General features: G+C 42.3%; 1 protein-coding gene and 1 long non-coding RNA gene across 13 annotated transcripts in view; both read left to right on the forward strand.

Moving 5' to 3' along the window:
- The window catches only part of LIMCH1 (LIM and calponin homology domains 1), a 339,225-nt gene that overhangs the window by 8,599 nt on the left and 311,914 nt on the right, over positions 1 to 18,712 (forward strand). The gene's annotated exons all lie outside the window — the stretch shown is intronic.
- Positions 10,872 to 18,712, forward strand: part of LOC129465025 (uncharacterized) — a 65,638-nt gene continuing 57,797 nt past the window's right edge. Inside the window, exon 1 of the long non-coding RNA XR_008651830.2 lies at positions 10,872 to 17,174. This is a non-coding gene — a long non-coding RNA (uncharacterized lncRNA). The remainder of the gene's footprint in view (positions 17,175 to 18,712) is intronic.

Genomic DNA, 18,712 nt, shown 5'->3' on the forward strand with positions numbered 1-18,712 from the left:
ATTGCCCAGAACTTCAGGAACATGGCCCTTTCTGGGTATAGGAGAGACTCTAGAGAGGGATCTTTTACCCCAGGCAGGAGTAATGCTCAGATAAAATTCTTGAGTTCTATTCCTCAGGAAAAAGGGGAGAACGGCTACTGGGGTAGCCACAACCTGGAATGCCCCTTCTCCACTTCTCCAGGGACAAATCCTTTCAAGACAGAGCTTAAACATGACTGCCTCTGCAGCACAGTCCCTGATTCCTCTAAGCTCATTAATCCTTCCCTTCTCTGTACACACCTGAGCCTCAGTTTTTGCCTTTTTTTTTTTTTTTTAGAAAAGTTGCTGTATTTTACTATCACGAATTTTGTGTGTGTGTGTGTGTGTGTGTGGTGGGGGGATTTGCCTCCTTTGGCGAACCCCAGAGCCCTGTGGCCAAGGACTGCGTCTTAGTCATCACCCTGTTCCCTCCTTGTTTCAGCCAGGCTGTTCCTTGCTAGGGCCTCATGGCCACATTTCCCCACTGCCTGAGCGCTTTCTCAGTGAATCTGTGCCCAGCTACAGTTGCCTGATTGGCACTTGGACTCGGCTGTGGCAGAGAAAATAGACTCTGTTGCTGCCCTGACAGGAAGCAAAGTGTGTGTGTGTGTGTGTGTGTGTGTGTGTATGTGCGTGTGTGTATGTTTTGGAGTGATTAAAAAAAGCAGTTTACCCAATAGTTGCCTGGAGACAGTCAGTGATTGGACACTCGGAGGGTGATTTCTCTGTTGGCCCTTGGGTGAAGATATTCTTTAGGGTGCTAACCCTCCCCTCAAGTTAGACTGGGTCAGGGCTCCTTGAACTTGGAGTTCTTGGCTGCAAGGCTGGAGAGCAGACATCTCTTTTCTTTAAATAAACATGCCCCTAGCATTCGGCCCTGGGACTCTCACCTTCTCTTTCTTTCCCTAAGTCAAAGCAAACCTCTCTTTCACCTGTTATAGAAGTCTAGCTAATTCCCACTTCTTAGGACGAGGGAAAGATAGAGCACTTCCAATGATAGTGAATCTAAAAAGAAATGGAAGAATTTTTATTATAGTGGTCACCTGTATGAGTTCTTATTAGACAGGTATTTTTAAAGGAAAAAAACCCAAAATGACTGACTAGTAGCTGGTATCCATGGTATCAATAAATGACCACGGCTGTGACTGTTAATTGTCATGACCCAGTGGGAGCACTGAGAAATAGCATCCCCTCTTCTTTTTCCTATGGAAAATAAAAAAAAAAGTCACCTGTGGAGCTGAATGTTGTCATCAGCCAACAGATGAGGTTGCCACCTGTTCCCTAAGGGACCATGCAAGATGTCATAAATAGGAGGGGTCAATGACAAGTAGAAGCCTGACTCATTATGCTGTTAGAGTTGACAGAGTGTGATAATGGTGATAAAAATGGCTAGTTCAGTGCCAAATAAAAATAACAGCAAACACACTTCTGGAACACTTACCACGTACAAGTGGTAGTCTAGGTGCTTGCTTGAGTGGTAGTCTAGGTGCTTGCTTGAGTGGTAGTCTAGGTGCTTGCATGAGGTGGTATATTGCGTATAGAACAAACACCCAGCACAGTGCCTGATATGCAAGGTACTTCTCAAGCAAGCACCATTTATGGCCATTTTACAGATGGGAAGATGGGAGCACGGAAATGGCAAGTGATATGCTTGAAGCCACACAGATAATCAGTGGCAGAGCTGGGATTTGAACCCAGGCAAACTGGTTCCAGAGCTTGGACTGGTGACTGCTGTGTCCCGCTGCCTTATCTTTAACAGCTGCTCAGTATATATTTACTCATTGGAAAAAGTACCTTTGCAGAGTTAGTATTTGAGACCCTTTAGAAGTGAAAGTGAAACTTCTAAAAAGATCATGATCCCAAGTAACTACCTAACCAAGCAGGTGACCTGCCTCTCTCCCTCTCCCTTTTCATTCCCTTAATGGTTCAATATGCTGCTTATTGAGCATCTTCTATATACATAGCACCGCTAGTTGCGAGAAAACAATTTCATCCATATGGCTCCCAAGCACATTCTCTGAAACTGGAGCCCTTTCAATGTGTTTTAAAAGATAAATGTCAGGAGGGTGGTTAGGACTATGATGAAAAATCATTACAGGAGTCCAATGAACCATCATCAGTGGGTGGAACCATTTTTATTCCCTTTCACTTCACATCTACTTCCCCAGTCTTTTTCTCCTTGATTGGGACCTGACTCCCCCAGTGGATTCAAATAGTCCTTGATGCTGAGATCCAGACTGGAATGATTATAAACAAGGGGAAGGAAAATGTGGATTTAGGGTGTCATCCTGCCAGGCACTGTTAGGTTCTTTGCATATGGTATTCTGTTATTCTTTGTGTAACACAGGTATCTGCTGCCCCCTGTCCCAGTTTGAGGTTCTCTACTGTGCCTGTTTCAATAAATTTCACTCATGTTAAGACTGGCAGGCCTGATCCCACGTAGCTCCTGAGTCCCCACATCGTGCCCACACGATAGTCCTTCTTTTGGCCTCATCTGGCACCTCCCAACAGCAGCTCCACTCTTAGACCTCTCATGTGGCACAGGCTCTGGCGTTCTGAACAAATATAGTTGGCTATTTTATAATGTGGGTTTCTGTAATGAGGATTATTACATATGTGATTGGGAAATAGGAGACGCATGCTTGGTAAGGTGCAAGTTGCGATGGTTCATGTGAGATTTTTATTAGCACTTGCATATTTTGTACCACCAAATAGCAGTAGTTGAAAACAAAATAGGATAGTAGAGGTGAACACAACCAGCCAGGGAGGTGAACACCCCTCTTCTTGCTGTGGGCTCCATTTGGCTTTGTGTTGATTGAAAGGTCTGCTTTTCCCAGATCTTTCTGCATTTTCCTCTTATCTCCACAATGCAGCAGCCTTGGTCTGTCCTCACACCCTTCCACCATGCGCTCTTGCCCCCCGCCTTTTTGTGAAGTCCTCCGTTTGTTCTGTAATAGGAAATAGAAAACATCTTTTTATCTGTGCTGGTAATTTTTAGTGTTCTTGTTTTTGTTACTGCTCTGGTTACAAAGTTGAATAGGGTTTGGGCCTTTTACATGAACTCTGTACTTTCCATAAGCCCTATTATTTTTAGTGTTTGATTTTGTAGGATACAAGGTTTTTGGCTGTCTTAGTGTGGGACATTATTCATACATTTCCAGGAATATGGATACTGTTTTATGGTAGAAATACTTAGATATTAATAGTTTGGGCAGACAGTATCTCTCACACGCTTACCCACACAGATGCATAAAACAATACCTTGAAGATTCCCAGTGCTGGAGCCTGGGATCTTGGGTCATATGGAAAATGTTTTCTTTAGGAATTTCACATTTCCCATTTGCTATCAGAAGACCTTGGACAACATTTCCAGGAGAAGCTTCTGTTGCCTTTGGAGGAGGTAGTTGAATATTGTCTGTGTGTGTGTTTTTCTGATCCATTTTTCGTTGAGATTTTGTGCCTGGGTACTACATAAAGCAGCACTCTTTTCACCCAGGGAATCTACAGGAGTTACTTATTGTGAGTGAGAAGCTTAAGTGAGTTGGAAATGAGGAAACTGAGACTTGAGGGTTGGCAATTTGTCTGAGGGTCAGTGACTTCTTGGCTGCGATTATTCCTGTTCTCTGGAGCCCTTTCTACACCAGTATATGAGTATTGGCAATTTGTCTCAGTTTGGGACATCATTCATTCATTGATCATACAGTTATTCAGCATGTCCTAGGGACTCAGTAGTATGAGAGACAAATGTGAGATTTCCATTCCACCTGGAAGGATGGACGCTGAGCACAGAATCACGCGTGTGATGCATGCTTGGAAAGGGAAGAGCAAGTTGGTCTGGAACACAAAGAGGGCCGGGATCTCCTTTGGTCTAAGGGGCAACGGGACAGCCTCTCTGACAAAGTGCTGCGTAAGCTGAGACCCCAAGGATGAGCAGGGGTTGGCCATGCAAAAATGAGCAAGAAATCATGTTCTAGGCAAACACTTGAGACTGTATGGAGACTCTAATGGAAGAGCTGAAGAAGACCAGTAAGGCAGGAGCTTTGGGAGTCAATACGAGGGAGGTGCAGGATGAAGCTAGAGTGGGCTGCAGGAAAGCTGCATGGTCCTGGCGCTGAAGATAGGAATCCTCCATGCTTCTTGGCCCGGCCTGGGCCATGGCTGGCCTTGTCTGGGAGGACAGCAGTTGGATTTTCTCCAAACTCTCTCAAATTACTATAGTTCCTGACAAAAGAATAGAAACATAGCTAACATTTATGAGAGCTTATGGCCTGGCAAATTCTGTCCTAAGCACCTGACTTTTCAACCATCCTATGAGCTAGCTACAAACTCTTATTACTCCCATTAAACCTAGAAATGAGTGAATGGCTAAGGGTTTTACGGTCATTGGGTGGTAGAACTGATCTTCAAACTCATGCAGTCTGGCTGCTCTACCTATGCTCCTAACCACCATGCTATGGGGTGTGATATGGTTTGGATTTATGTCCCTGCCCAAATCTCATGTTGAATTGTAATCCCCAATGTTGGAGGAGGGGCCTGGTGGGAGGTGACTGGATCATGGGGGCAAATTTCCCCCTTGCTTTTCTTGAGATAGTGAGGGAGCTCTCACGAGATCTGGTTGTTTAAAAGTGTGTAGCACCTCCCCCCGCTCTCTCTTCCTCCCACTTCTACCATGCAGGACATGCCTACTTCCCCTTCCGCCATGATTGTGAGTTTCCTGAGTCTCCCTAGCCATGCTTCCTGTAGAGCCTGCAGGACTCTAAGCCAATTAAACTTTTTTTCATTATAAATTACCCAGACTCAGGTAGTTCTATATAGCAGTGTGAGAACGGACTAATACAGGGTACAAATGCAGGCTGTTGACCAAGGGTGTCTGTGAGGATATTGATGAGGGGGAACAGCAGTAAAGAGCTGGGGGCAGGAGGGTAGAGGTAGGGGATGCCTAAGGATGCTGGAGGCCAGTGTTGGCTTTAGACATGTTTTCTGTATTTTAAAAGAAACTCCAAAAATAAGTCCTCTCACCTTGACAGTTTTGCCACCTGGGAAGGAGAGTGATTGTATACAAAGAGGGCTCCAGGCATCTCCCAAACCCCACATTCTAATGCATGGGGACTCTGGTTCCCAAGCAGCCTGATGAACCCTGGTATTGCTCTGACATGATAGGCCACTCATTTTTAACTTCTATCAAGAGTTGTAAGTAGTATGATATATTTAAAAATGTATTTCTTATTTTATTTTAAACTCTGTGTGTGTGTTTAATAATTTTTTCATTCAATTTTTTTTGTTTTAGTTAGCATTTTTATGATTGCAGGCAACAGAAATCCAACCAAAACTGGCTCTAAAAAATAGACAGTTAATTGCTCATTGACGGTCTGGAGGTAGATCCCTACTTCAGACAAAGGCTGACTCAGCAGCTCAATGATATCAGTAAGGATCTGGATTCTCTTTGTCTTTCCACCATGCTGTGCATTGTGTGGCTTTATGCTCTGGCTTTACACAGGGCCTCCACACCTGCCCTACTCCACTTCAGAAGGTCCAGGCTTTTCTACTAAGGGCTGGCTGGGAAAGAGCGACTCCAGTCCTCAAGTTCTCTTTACACCCTCTGGGCAGAGAAAGAGGACACATTCCTCATTCATGATCACCAGGGGAATAGATGAGTTGATTAGCCTAAGCCAATCAGACTTCACCCTGGTCCATCCCTATCAAAGATGCTGGTTGCTACCCAACAGAGAAGTAGTGAATTCCCTAGAGGAAAATCTGAATACTTTTAGTAGAAGAATGGGTAAAGTGGATGCCGAAGAGGCTACCACTAATTGTTACTAACATTTTATTAAAAATATGGTAATATACAAGAACACAAACAGATGATAAGGGAAGGAAGGAAATAATTAAAATGAACTATTCAGAACAGTGACTACTTCTTGGAGGTGAGTATAAGATTATAAGCTGGGAGTGGTTAAAAAGAGGCATTAATAGATTGTTTTACTCCTATTTTTATAAGACTAGAACAGTGCTATTTTTAGAGGTATCACTGAATGTCAAGTGCCCAACCCATACCTAATGGGTTCTATTAGGTGTAAAAATGTGATTGAACGAACTGGATTGATTTTTGAACTGTTGATTAAAAAAATAAAAATGTTCATCCTGGGTACTTCAACTCTCCTTTCTTCCCAATATATATGAACCTTTACACTGAATTATTGTAGCTTTAAAAAAATGTTAGAAATTAAAATATCCAATACCAGTATCTGATTTGTTTTTTCCCATTTAATTTCATATTTCTCAGGTAAAGATACATATTTTTTGGAGCCTGAAGCCTAGAAATAGCAAAACCATGCAGTTGCTGTTCACTGGACACTCCGGGTCCAGGGGGTGTGCAGCTCTGTGCCTGAGCAGTCCCCAGGCATGTGGGGCCTTTCTAAAAGTGGATACAGCGGCTGTCGCCCACTGATCCTCTGTGCTGAGTGACCCAGATTGGCACAGCGCAGCTGGGTCCTACCCAGGGCGAGTACGGGAAAGAGGAGTAAAAATAAAAACTGGTTGGACAGCTTAGGTGGAGTCAGGATACTTGAAAGCTCACAGGTTACTTTGCTAATTCTTGGGCAGATTTTTCCTTTTTTCTTTTTTGAGGAGATAGTGATGATTCCAATGACAGTTTTCTAGGTTTCTTGGGTTTGGCAAAATAGTTTCATACAGAACAGCAAAATGAAGTGAGTATGTAGAAAATATGTTTTTTGAGATTAGAACATTTTGCGCTTGACATTAGTTTCTTATTTATCCTATTCAACATTCAAGTCTTCAATAAAGTTTTCCCCAAAGCTATCTCTTTTATGGAGTTAATTTCTGAATGAAGACATTTCTGTCTTTTTTGTTAATAGAACGAAATGTACTTGCCATTGTAGTTTCTATATAGTTTTCTATGTTATCTAAGAAAAATGAGTAAGAGTGTTTAGGTATGGTGTCAAGTTATCCACCCAGAATAGTTGTTCAATCTCTGCCACTGTTTGGCATTTTGACATTTGTGTTTTTTAAGTGTAGATTTGCTAATTTTTGAAGCTTTGGTCCTTACTATTAGAAATTTTGAGGTTTTATTTTTGGCGTTTGACCAAGGGTTTTTTTTTAATGCAAAAGCAGATTTTATGTAATGTTTTCCTCAGTTATGGATGGCTTTGATAAACTATATGAAATTTTTTCCCTCCTGAATGCTTTGTGGCTTTTAATGTAATCATCTGTCTGTGATCTGTAAACCAGTAATTAAATCTCCAAATGGCCTTTGCCTTGCAATAGCAATTGAAAATAATATTAAATATTTATACTTAAAATATATGGGAAATGTGGATATAACTTCTTTTAAAGATAAAATGTCCTTAATATACCCTAGTAGTAGGAATACCCTAATAAGACACATTTCTGGGAAAAAGAATTTTCTGCAATGTTTACATCATGACACTAATTTGGAGCTAGAGTTCTTCTGAGAAATTTCTTATGTTTTCATTCATTAAGTTATTTATTTATAAAATCTATTAAGAGACTGCTAATAGCTATGGGTTTCCTTTCGGGGTGATGGAAATGTTCTGGAATTGGATAGTGGTGATGGTTGCCCATGTGTAGTACTTAGTGAAAAACTAAATTTTTTTTTAATTATAAAAGGGTGGATTTGATGGTATCTGAGTTATATCTTAACAAAAAATCTGCTAAGAGCTCTTAATGTTTTAAGCATGATTTGAGCTCCCAAGATATGTAAACAAGCACATGAAATTAAGACTTCCAGATGTATATACAATAATGCGGCATAACAAACCACCCCCAAATCCAGTGGCGGATGGCAATGGTATATTTTATTTTTCTTGCTCATGGGTCGAAGGGTCAGCTTGAGCAGCTCTGCTTCAAGCTGTGGGCTGGCTGCACTTGGCTCAAGGTTGTGGGTTACATTCAAGTCTGTTTCCTGTGTCTCCTTTCTTCTTGGACCACAGGCTACCTGGGAGATGCTCTCTTTATGGCAAATGAATGACAGGTGCACCAGAACCCAGCCAAAACCATGCAACAAATGGTTTTAAAGTCTCCACTTGCATCACATCTACTCACATTCCACTGCAAAAGCAAATGATGTGGCCAAGTCCAAAGTCAGTGGGGCAGGGAAAGGCATTCTGCTCACAGTGGGAGGGGAGGGGAGTGGATATTTTTCCAGTAATACTCTCATCTACCACAAAATCTGTTCAGGGTTCTTTGGTGCTGCAAAGGAAGATGTGAACATTCTCCCTGGGTATTGGAATGTTTGAGAGATGGGCATTGGGTTCCTTGGTGTCTTGGTTTGTTTTCTGTTGCTATAACTAAATACCGCAGGCTGGGTAATGTACAAAGAAAATAAATTTATTTCTTACAATTCTGGAGACTGGGAAGTCCAAGGTCAAGGGGCTGCATATAGTGAGGGGCATTCTTGCTAGTGGAGACTCTGTAGAATCCCAAGGTGGTGCGGGGCATCACATGGCAAGAAGGGCTCACTAGAGACGGCCAAACTGGTTTTGGTAAGAGACCCACTCTTGCACTCTTGTGATAACTAACCCACTCCCTTGGTAACCCATTAATCCATTAATTCATGAATGAATTAATCCAATCATGAGGGCAGAATGCTCATGACCAGATCACCTCCCACAGGTTCTATTTTTCAACACTGCTGCACTGGGGACCAAGTTTTCAACACATGAATTCTGGGGTACACACTTAAGTCATAGCACGTGGGTTGAGTCTTGAAAAATTAGCAAGCATTGTTAGTTGGATGGGGCAGTAAGGGTGAGGAGAGGTGACAGCAATGGCTAGACCTTGAAGGCAGCATGAACAGAGGCATGGAGGTGTGTGGTAGCAGAGTGCACTTGGGAAGCAGCAGAGCTGGCACATAGCACGTGGAGAGTGCTGCTGGAAGAAGACACACTGGGTCACATCAGCAAAGGCCTTGCATGCCATGCCTGAGGGTTTGGTGCTGGAACTAAATGGGCTGGGCTCAGAGTCAGCCTGAATCGCAAACTTGGCTCTGCCATTTACTAATGCCATGACTGTGGGGGAAGTTATTTGGCCTCTCTGTGCTTTACCTCTTAATCTGTGAAATGGTGAGGGTATTTTTAGCACCTACCTTATGAATTGTGATTAGAATTAAATAAATTAATACACTCAGTGCTTGATATAAAGTCAAGTGCTCAATAAGTTTTGGCTGCTGTTAGTATTTTTAAATGGAGTTTAGATTTTATCTGTAAGCAATGGGGTATGACTTAAAAGTAAGAAAGGGATGTGATTATATTTTGGCAAGATGACATTGGTGGTAGTGTAGGGGATGATTATGATGGCCAGCATGGAAGCAGGGAGGCCATAGGGTTGTTGCAATAATAGAGGTAAGAGGTGATGATGGCAACATCAGTGGGAATGAATGTGAGAGATGTTAAAGGCGTAAAAATGATGAGATTTAGTGACTGAATGAACGTGTGAGGTGAGAGAAACAGAGAAATCCAGGGAAAGGAGGAGCAAAAGATTGTAGTAGGATTTGTTTTGTTCTGTATTTAAGGATGAGAGAGACTTGGACATATTAGAAGGCCTTGACAAAGGGATAGAGAGGGAGCCATTTATTATATAACAATGAGAAGGAATGATGGATAAAACAAGTTCTGAGACATTCAGAGAGGGAGTTGAGAGTAGGTGTAAATAGTAGAAGGGACACTTTATATACTTGTCGAGAAAACTGTTAAAAGTATTTTGATGGTGATTTAGTTATTGGTGCATAATAGATTAGCCCAAAACACAGTAGCTTAAACCAAAAAATATTTATTATTTTATAGTTTCTATGAATCAGAAATTTGGGAATGATTAGTTAGATGGTTCTGGCTTGGGTTTTTCTTGAGGTTGCAAGCAAGATGTTTGCTGGGCAGGTGTCATCTGAAGGCTTGACTGTGGCTGGAAGATCTGCTTCTAAGATGGCTCCCTCATGTGCCTGTATGCAGGAGGCCTCAGTACTTTGTTGGCTGTTGGCAGGAGGTATTAGTTTCTGTCATCTAGGCCTCCCTGTAGGGCTGCTTGTGTGTCCTTATAACATGGCAGCTGACTTCCCCTAAAGTGAATGATTCAGGAGAGCAAAAAGGAAGGCATGGTAGGACCTGGCTTCAGACTTCACATGTCACCATATCTGCCAACTTATCTGCCACTGTATCGGCCACCATAACTTCCTAAGAAGTTAGTCACTAAGTACAGCCCACACCCAAGAGGAGAGGAATTAGACTCCACCTTTTGAAAGGAGGAGTATCAAAGAATTTGTGGACATATTTTAAAGCCATCATAAGTGGCTACGTGGTCGATATGTAATTTTAACTGTAACTGGTCATTTATCATGTTTTGTATATAAGGGATTCAATATTAGATATTCTGATACTAAGTCATTTGTCTAATCCAGTCTATTTAGATAAATGGTGAGGGTAAGATAGTCTATCTAGATATGTTTTCCAAAATAGGTCTAGTATTTTATTTATTTATTTATTTTTATTTTTTTGAGACAGATTCTTGCTCTGTTGCCCAGGCTGGAGTGCGGTGACGCGATCTCGGCTCATTGCAACCTCCGTCTCCTGGGTTCAGGCAATTCTTCTGCCCCAGCCTCCTGAGTAGCTGGGATTACAGGTGTGCACTACCACACCTGGATAATTTTGTATTTTTAGTAGAGATGGGGTTTTGCCATGTTGGCCAGGCTGGTCTCAAACTCACTGACCTCAACCTCAGGTGATCCACCCATTTTGGCCTCCCAAAGTGCTAAGATTACAGGTGTGAGCCACCATGCCCAGCCAGGTCTAGTATTTTAAACACCACCACCACCACCACCACCACCACCACCACGACCACTACCACCACCACCAAACAATATAGGAATAAAAATGCTTCCACTCTGAAATCCCACCTGATACGGGTAATCACTGGTAATATGCACTCTTTATATTGAAACTCATGTTACTGAAACTTTTGATTAGTTCTGGAACGTTTTATTCAAACAAAATCTTACAGAGATTTGATATCTTCTTTTCTTTTCTTTCTTCTTTCTTGTAGAGATGGTATCTCACTTTGTTGCCTAGGCTGGCCTTGATCTCCTCCTGGCTCCAAGCAATCCTGCCTTGGCCTCCCAAAGTGCTGGGATTACAGGCATGAGCCACTGAGCCCAGCCTGAGATTTGTTTTGATATTTTCTTTTCTTTCTTTTTTTTTTTTTAAATAAGCATGTAATAATACTTACTGCCTCCCTGCTAGTGGAGAGCTCTGGCTCAGCAGTTCTCAACTCTGGCTACACATTAGAATTATTTGGGAACTTTTGATTTAAAATGATCTGGATCAGGGCCTGAGCATTATTTTATAGACATTTTCCCCCAAGTGATTGCAATGTGCAGCCAGGGTGGAGAACACGGCAGATGACAAAATAAGTGAGTAAGTTGCACTGGGCGATATTGGCAGATCTAAGATTTAAAACTTGTTCGAATGATTGATTATTTATGTGGGGGTGTGTGAAGAGATGTGCATCCAGGGAATGCAGTTATATTGTGTCTGCCAACAACATCATTCCTAGTTCACATGATGGAATAAAATAATCAGTATTTTATGGCATACTATAAAGAGTAGTAGAATATTCTAGATACCTGAGCAAATTTGACCACAGCTTCTTTAGGAGAATCTTCTTATTTTCTGCACTGAATCATAGGCATCCTTGAGTGTAAAGTCATATCACAATCAGTTATTCTCCTTTGTATGAATGTCCGCATTTATTCATTTATTCAGTAAACAGATCTTGAACACTTACTGTCTGCCAGGTAGGTGCATTTAATGTCCAAGCCACTGAATGTTAGGCACTGAATGCCCAAGGAAGAACTTAACCTTATTCTTAAACTAATATCTTAATATAGATTCTAGCACCAAGTGAGTGATTCTCTGTCCCGTAGAGGAGACAAACAGGTGCACAAAAGTGGAGGCCAAGGTAACGAAATTTAAATGACTGTACAGCACAGCACCAACCAATCAGAGCAGACCCAGTGACAGTAGTGCCCACCATGGTGAATACCGGCTGTCTGTCAGCTCCAAGTATCGGTAATACCAAGTGCAATATTTTAAACACCCAAAGAGGAATGTAAACAAGAGGAGCAGACAGAAGGGAACCACTTTTATAATTCCAAATTCATGTTTCCCTCACAGAGGGAGCTGAATTGGTGTGGTTGGCTATACCAGTTTTCCATCCTGTCCTGTATACATACCCCTTGCCAAGTGACTGCTGTTCTTCTTCCTGAGGAGGTGGAGTCTGTTTCCTGACTCCTTGGATTCCAGCAGGCCCTCTGACTTGCTTTGGCCAGTAGAATACAGCAGAAGTGATGAGGTGCCCGTTCCAAGCTTATGCTGTAAGACACCTTGGGTAATTCTGCTTGTTCTTGCTCCTCTGTCATCGCTGTGACAAGATGCCCCAGAGAGCCTGCTGGAGGATGAGAGACCTGGACAAAGCCAAGTTGCCCCACTTGCCCCAGACAAGGCTATCCTAGATCAGCTAATAGCCAGCCAGCACCTACAGTGAAGTTTCTCAGCAGAAGCACTTTGACGTTAGGGGTTGGATCATTGTGTTTTGGGGAGCTGTTCATTTTAGGATGGTTAGCATCATCCCTGGCCTGTATTCACCGGATCCCAGTAGTACCCCCACTGCCAAAGGTGTGACAACCGAAAATGTCTCCAGACATTGCCAAATGCCCCCAAGGGGCAAAACAGCCTCTGGTTGAGAACTTATGCTCCAGACTTATGAGTGTGTCCAGCTAAGATCAGCAGTGCTACCTAGTTTCTGACTGCAAATACATGAGCAGTAAATGCCTAGTGTTGTTTACCACTGAAGTGTGTGGATATATGTCTCACAGCATTGTTGCGGAATAGGTAGCTAATGCAGTGATCAAAAACATGGAAACATGGAAGTGGGAGATGGAACTGGACAATTGGAAATAGTCCAGTTGGGTGGGAACTTGACAAGTATATTTGTAGGTAGAGTTGGGTTAGTGTGAAGTACAGACGAGGCTAGAAAGCTAGGGTAGGCTGTATCCGTGGAGACTTTAGGTGCCTTGGTATGAACTGGGGATATGGTTATTCATGGGCGGGGGAGGGGTGCTGTCAGAGGTTTTAGTTATGTATTTATAGCCAAGGAAACAGGGCTATCAGTCTGTACTGTAGGCAGCAGTAGGGAGGGGGAATTGGAAGCAGGAGGGAAGGCTCTGCAGTAGTTCAGTTGATGCATACAGAAGGCCTGAATTAGGGAATTAGGAGAATGATCATAGGTGTGGAAAGGAGGGGAGGGCTTCCAGGCACGTTTGGTGTAAAATGGATACAAGTTGGTAACCTGTACATTGCTACCTTTGCACATTTGGTTTCCCCTGTCTCAGAGGCTCCTTCTTCTCGAGTGTTGCTCTACTCAACCATCAATACTCAGCTCAACACTCAGGGAAGTCTTTTTGGTAGTCTTCCATGTCTTGTGAAGGCAGAGCTTGTATGGCTGTCACCATTGTTTTTTTGATACAGAGTCTCGCTACCATCACCCAGGCTGGAGTGCAGTGGCACAATCTTGGCTCACTGCAGCCTCGACCTCCTGGGCCAAGCAATCCTCCCACTTCAGCCACCCAAGTAGTTGGGGCTACAGGTGCATGCCAGCACACCTGGCTATCTTTTGGTATTTTTTAAGAGGTGGGGTCTTGCCACATTGGCCAGGCTGGTCTTGAGCTCCTGGGCTCAAGTGATTCACCTGCTTCAGCCTCCCAAAGTGTTGGGATTACAGATGTGAGCCACTGTGCCCAGCCGTGCTAATCTTTTTGTCATTGAATTGTCCATCTTGTATTTGAACTAATAATCAGTTGTAAGTCTGTCTCTTCCATATTATTAGCTGCTAATTCACTTAGTAAGCACCCTTTCTATATTTGGCCTGGTGGTAGGTGCTTGGGACACAGTGGTGAGTTAGAGAGATACATAATTGCTGATTTCTTGAAGCATGTGGTCTAGTGGGGAGACACACAGATAAACAGGCAATTACTGTACATGCTGTAATGGGGGAAGTAAAGAACGGTTTAGGAACATATAGGACAGACAGCCTGGAATGTGTGGGTGCCAGTGAAGACCTCATGAGGAGCTAAGTGATGAAGGGGTAGGACGTGGTGTGGGAGGAGTTAAAGCCAGGGATCTGTGGGCTTTGTGGCTCTGGATTAAGAGGAAACTGCACATCTGAGGAAAAGAAGAAAATTCAACATCATTGTAAAGGGTCTTGTAAACTATGATCAGAGCTGTGTTGGGAAAAATCTCTGACTGATTTTCAATCTTGGCTGCACAACAGAACCATTGTATGGCGCTTTTAATAGTAGAGGGACCTGGGCCCCACTCCAAGCTTGTTTAATTACTATGACCAGAGTGTGTGGCTCAGATATATATCTATATCTATATCTATATCTATATCTATATCTATATCTATATATTTGTCTATATATGTCTATATGTATGTGTATGTGTATATTTAAGGCTCCATAGGTGATTCTGGTGTGTGACCAGGGTTGAGAGCTGTAGGGCTACAGTGGAGAGCAAGAACTAGAGTAGAGGAGTAAGACTGGAGGCAGGGACACCAGAGAGACAAAGAATAATCCAGGTGGTGATTATGGAAGCTCAACCCAGAGTAGTTCAAGTGGGACTGGAGAAAGCATGTATAGATTAAGAGACATTTAGGAGTTAGAACCCATAGCACTTAAGGTTGATTGAATGAAGGGGCCTGGAAGGGCACAGTTCAAGAAAGGCTCCCAGTTTCTGGAACAACCACAGAGAGGAAGGTTGTGCTCATCGCTGATCTAGGAAATGTTAGAGGAGGAGCAGTTTTAATGAGTAAGGTTTTTAGGTTTTAGGTGAGTTTGAGATGCTCATGGAACCTCCAAATAGCATTGTCCATTAGGTTATTAACTACAAGAGTCTGGAGTTCAGGAGGTGTATCTAGCCTGGGGAACTGTAGCACCATCCATCTGACACCGGAGCCCATGAAAATGAATGAAATTGACCAGGGAGGAGGTGAAAAGTAAAAAGAGAACTGTGAAGAATGACATTTGAGGGATGAATAGAAAGAGGAACCTGCAGAGAAACTGAGATAGGGAAGTGAGAAACGTGGACAATTAAGTGGGAGAACTCCTAGTTGTTAAATGTTGAAGACAACTAATAGTATCAGAAGCTAAGGCAAGAGAAATTTTCAAGAAGGAAGGGAGGAACACAATTGTCAAATGCTGCCAGGAAGGCAAATAATGAACTGAATAGTGACCGCTGCATATGGCTAAAAAGCTTGTTAGAGATCTAGGCTGGAGCCAGTTCAGTGGAATGGTGGGGCAGAAGCCAGACTGCTGGGGGCTGAGCAGTGAGTGGGAGGTGAGAGGGGTTAGACAGTGAGGGGTCCTTCACATTACATCCTGCTTTCTTTTTTTTTTTTTTTTTGAGACGGAGTCTTGCTCTGTCACCCAGGCTGGAGTGCGGTGGCGCGATCTCGGCTCACTGCAAGCTCCGCCTCCTGGGTTGACGCCATTCTCCTGCCTCAGCCTCCCTAGTAGCTGGGACTACAGGTGCCTGCCACCACGCTGGGCTAATTTGTTTTTTTATTTTTAGTAGAGACGGGGTTTCACTGTGTTAGCCAGGATGGTCTCGATCTCCTGACCTGGTGATCTGCCCACCTTGGCCTCCCAAAGTGCTGGGATTACAGGCATGAGCCACCACGCCCGGCCTAAATCGTACTTTCTTGGTCATCACAGAATCCTCAGCAGTCAATACACTTTGAATAAGTGAAAGTGTGGGTATTGGCAGAGTAAGGATTAAGTTGATGCAACATTTTTAGCCTGACTGATTAGGCACATGGCAGTGGCATTTGCTGAGATTTGAAGCAAAGCCAGAAGAAAGGGCTGAGCTTGGTTTTGTGTTTTAGATATGCAATGGAGAAGATGCTAAGTGCTGTTGTAGATATATTAAGTTTGATGCTCTTTTTCTGATTATTCTGTAAGTACAGCGTTGTCTTCAAAGTCCACTCCAAATACTACCAAGTATTACTTGGTGTTGATCAGAAGTAGGGTTTCCCCTCAACTTTGTATGCTTGACAATATGATAGAACTTGAAAAAAAGAGGAAATCTAGGAATTTAAGAAAAAAGTCTGAACAGCATCATTTTGGGATATAAGTGAAGTAGAACTGATAGGAAGGGGAACACATCCTCTTTGCTTGAGGAAGTTGGAGTAGTTCTACCTCTGTTATGGCATTTAAAAATTGCATATTTAATTTTTCAGTGTATTTAACTTCTCTTTGTCATCTTGAAGTTGGGAACATTCAGTTGTACTCTGAACCAGTGGATATTGTGACCTGGCACTGTGCCACTTGGGCCAGCTTTTGTTTCCTTAATGAATGCACTTCCTTCATCTGTTAGTGATAAGCAGGCAAGTGAGGAATTCTTATCTGCATCTATGGATTGAACATCTGTTTCTATTCCACTGTGTTTCAGTTTTAACTTCTTTACTTAGAAATTAATGTGAGCAAGTGAGCCTCCTCTTTTTAAAGCCATTTTGGATTGAGAGTATTTGTTATCTGAGCATTTTACATGTATTAAGTTGATAATTTAGATTTTTTTCTAATATTTTGAGTGATACAGATATCATCATCATGGGTTTCCTTAAATGTCTGTGACAATGGGTTTATTAAAAATGTAATTTTGTGCATGGTGATTTTTGGAGGGATATCAAACTTATCCTATGAGTGTTCAATTTTGTCAGAGAGTTATGATATATTTTATTCTGCATGTTAAAAATGTTCCAGAAAGGAAAGCAAAAAAATCACCATGGCAACTCAGTAGAATGCCCTTATTTTGTTTTTCTGAAAGGAAAATTCTAAATCTGAGTGATGAGGTATAAAAAAGAGCAATGCAGATTGTGTGTCTGGCTTCCAGGAAGTGAGCTCATAAAAGAGTAGATTTGATGCCCTGGGTGACTCTATGTTATTTAGGACCCCATTTCTTTTTTCTCATAAGGAAGAGCTATAAAAAGGTGGCGTATATATTGACACTACTAAAACACATCTGCCAAAGAGCCTGTTGAATTTTTCTTTGTAATGAAACTTTTTGGAGCCAACTGTAAGTGTCAAGGCTAAGGATGAATGGAGAGCTGCAGGGGTTGGTGGGGGAAGGTTCTTAAGATGTCATCACATCACTTTTGACACTTCAACACTGAAGGAGTGCTACTAGGGTGAGTTTGATTAGAATGATTCTGGCAGAGTGTCAAAAAAGAAATAATACATAGTCAATGAATTGATACAATTGATCAATAGTAAAAAGTAGAATCAAGCCATGCACCATTTTTGTAGAGAGACTGGTGGGCAGATCAGTTGTCAACATGGCATCCAGTTGTAGCACCAAACTGGTCATTTAGAACTCAGTGTCTGACCAGTAAATGGTTGCTATTCCAGGGCTTCTGTTACCCTTCTTGGGGAAGCACCAGAGGACCTACAGGAACATCAGTATTCCTTAGAGAAGGGATGAAGTGCTCAGGCATAGATCCTGACTGACAAGGCTGGAAGTAGCTTGGGAAAGTTACTTAACCTCTCCGAACGTCAGTTTTCTTATCTATGAAATGGTTATGGTTATAACACCTATCTTATAGGGTTGTTTTCAGGAATACATGAGTTAATATATACAAAAAATTAAAAGAAATGCCTGAAACATAGTAAGCACCAATTATTAGCTCTAATTATTGAAGAATCTACAAGTGATGCTTTTTTTGGCTGTGACTTTCCTATATTGGATATGTTTATGAAATGGACAGGCAAACAATTACTTTTTGTTGTTGTTCTTTGGTAATTACTTTGTAATAAGTTAAAATGGGATGGATATAAATGGGGAGGGGTTATATTGAAACCCAATTTTCAATCACCTGGCGTCATGTGGGATACTGAGACATCACTGACACATGGAACATTCTGGTCTGTAGCATTTAGGGAAAATATGGATATTCAGCAAAGATGTATCTAAGGGACAGCCTAGGTAACTTATCAGTTCAAGAGTGAGGTTTCTGATGTGCATGACATCCAGGGGTGAGATTTCTGCTGTTATATGGTAGGAAAAGGAATTGCATGCTATTTTCTTTATTTTAATTGTTTTTAGCCAAAATAGCTGTTATAGCTATATGCTATGGTAAAACACTGCAGCTTTTGGTTGTTAGGAAACTGTTGGGTTATCTGGGCTCTTCTTTTTCCCAAGTTATGAAGATGAAGAGCTGACTATCAGAAGGCACAAAAAGAATAAAACAGTTTGTGACTTCTGAGACAAAAATTGTTATCTATGACAATAAATAAATACTCATGCATACTGTATTTTTTTTTTTTTTGAGACAAAGTCTCGCTCTGTCGCCCAGGCTGGAGCAATCTTGGCTCACTGCAAGCTCCGCCTCCCGGGTTCACGCCATTCTCCTGCCTCAGCCTCTCCAAGTAGCTGGGACTACAGGCGCCCACCACCATGCCCGGCTAATTTTTTTGTATTTTTAGTAGAGACGGGATTTCACCATGGTCTCAATCTCCTGACCTCGTGATCCACCCGCCTCGGCCTCCCAAAGTGCTGGGATTACAAGCGTGAGCCACCGCGCCCGGCTGCATACTGTATTTTTTAAAGTTAAACAA

This window comes from Symphalangus syndactylus, chromosome 16 (assembly GCF_028878055.3).
Source record: "Symphalangus syndactylus isolate Jambi chromosome 16, NHGRI_mSymSyn1-v2.1_pri, whole genome shotgun sequence".
In the NCBI taxonomy this organism is placed as follows: domain Eukaryota; kingdom Metazoa; phylum Chordata; class Mammalia; order Primates; family Hylobatidae; genus Symphalangus; species Symphalangus syndactylus.